Source organism: Giraffa tippelskirchi, chromosome 8, assembly GCF_054371585.1.
Source record: "Giraffa tippelskirchi isolate mGirTip1 chromosome 8, T2T-mGirTip1v1.2.pri, whole genome shotgun sequence".
Taxonomy (NCBI): Eukaryota; Metazoa; Chordata; class Mammalia; order Artiodactyla; family Giraffidae; genus Giraffa; species Giraffa tippelskirchi.
This window is the reverse complement of record NC_137282.1, coordinates 35625032-35627172: the sequence shown is the minus strand read 5'-3', so window position 1 is coordinate 35627172 and position 2141 is coordinate 35625032. Positions and strand designations below refer to the sequence as shown.

The 2141-nt window shown below is 46.7% G+C and overlaps 1 non-coding gene across 1 annotated transcript; it reads left to right on the top strand.

Annotated features, from left to right (window-relative positions):
• Window positions 1–299: 299 nt before the first annotated feature.
• TRNAW-CCA (transfer RNA tryptophan (anticodon CCA)) lies at window positions 300–371 on the top strand. The gene has a single exon. It is a non-coding gene; the product is annotated as a tRNA-Trp (tRNA).
• The last annotated feature ends 1770 nt before the right edge of the window (window positions 372–2141 follow it).

The window sequence follows — 2141 nt, the reverse complement described above, 5'->3', positions numbered from 1 at the left end:
GGGGCTCTGATGATTTGGGAGAAAAATTATTTCTTCTCTATAAATAAAAATTATGGCTTCTCTTTAAGTGAACAGACTTGCCACTGAGCACTAGAAGATTATGAAGCCCTGAGGGTAAGATCTCTTGTGACTGTTAGATCTTGGCTGCTTGATATCAGCTGAATGTTGTCTGACTGTATCATAAATTTTGGTATTCATTGTAGTTAAGTTTTATACTTAGTAAATACGTGAACCTGGACAAGTTTCCTTTTTGTACTTTGGCTTCCAAATTAACCAGAGGTTAATGATAGTAAATGACTTCCCTGGTGGCTCAGAGGTTAAAGCGTCTGCCTCCAATGCAGGAGACCCGGGTTCGATCCCTGGGTCGGGAAGATCCCCTGGAGAAGGAAATGGCAACCCACTCCAGTATTCTTGCCTGGAGAATCCCATGGACGGAGGAGCCTGGTAGGCTATAGTCCATGGGGTCGCAAAGAGTCGGACACGACTGAGTGACTTCACTCACTCACTCAATGATAGTAAATAACTGACAATGTTTTGATAGGATTAAATGCATCAACAAGTAGACCACTTATAATACTGTCTGGCAAATAGTAGGGGCTTATTCAGTGTTAACTGTTGTGGTTCTTGTTCTCCTTTGAGGACTAGGACCTGTAACCCCATAGAGCCCAGAGGTGTAAGGTTGGGTCATTTGGCTACTCGTTATTCCTGCACCCAAACCAACATACTCTTCCTTTTGGGGACCAAAGCATCCCATACAGTGATACAGTGAATTTGCTCAGTTGTGTCCGACTCTTTGCGACCCCATGGACTGTAGCCTACCAGGCTGCTCCATTCATGGGATTTTCCAAGCAAGAGTACTGGAGTAGGTTGCCATTTCCTTCTCCAGGGGATCGTCCCAACCCAAAGATTGAATCCAGGTCTCCCGCAGTGCAGGCAGATGCTTCACCATCTGAGCCACCAGGAAAGCATCTCATACAACTTTCTAATTCAGTGTACAGCATGTACACTGGGAGTTTGGACCCCATCTTCAGAGTATTGCTTCTGAGCCAGTGCTTTACTGTGCCTTTGGATGTTAATTCCAGGATGCTCATTCTCCCAGTATATGTCAGAGCAGTAATCCTAGGCCTGGAATGGGCTGTCTCCATACCTCTCCATGCATCAAATCCCATTGACTGTACTCTAATACTCTGATCTTGATGGCCGTGATCATTGTGAACCCTGCCCCCGCATCCAAGTTCTGATGTTTAAATGAAGTAACTAGCTTCATTGCTTCAGGCCTAGTATCTCTGTTGCCATCGGGGAGGAAAGTGCTATGACAGCTTCTCTTACCCTCTGTCCTGGTCTGCACATGACTGTCACCGCTGACTCTTAGTGACACCAATGCCCTCTTACCAACTAATTCATGAGCTTGAGTCTCCAATGTCCCCTGAGTCTTTCTGTGGAAGGGAAAACAATCTGAATGGTCTTTCGGCCTCACAAGAATATTACTTCTCTGAGCCATTTAATCAGTTCTCTACAATTGGCCATAGCAATTTGGGAATTTCAGTTCTGTTCAACATGGATCATTGCTTTCTCCAGGCTGCTAGGAGCCATCCCTACATCCTTTCCTGGAGTCTGTGGCAGGTAAGTTCCGTATCACAAGAAAATGTGCCAAGTCAATAAACTCTTCTTGGTCATGTCTTATTTTTCAGTCCCCTGGCTCAGGAAACCTTCCACCTGCCGTCCTGAATGGTCATGTCCATCCCTCTCTGCCATTCTGGCCGTCCTTGCCTCCTGCCATCCAGTATGGTTATGTCCACTAATTCCTGTGGTTTCTCTGTGGCCTCGGCCTGTAATTCTCTAGCAGGTTAATAAGTCCCCATTTGGGTGATGCTGTGACTTAACTATGGCTAAGGACCGGCAGCCACAGGGAGTGGGGGACACATTCTGAGACAACCCCTGTGGGCTTGAGGGGAGAGTGCTGCACTCTCCTCCTTACTGAGGGTGGCCCATTCTTGATGGGGGGGTGGGGGGGTTCATCTCTGTGGGCTCTGAGGTTCAAAAGAGTCTGGGTGTACTGGGCAGGGAGGCTGAGCATACGTGGAAACTATCCGTACTTTCCATTTAATTTTGCTGTGAATCTAGTGCTCTAAAAACAGACA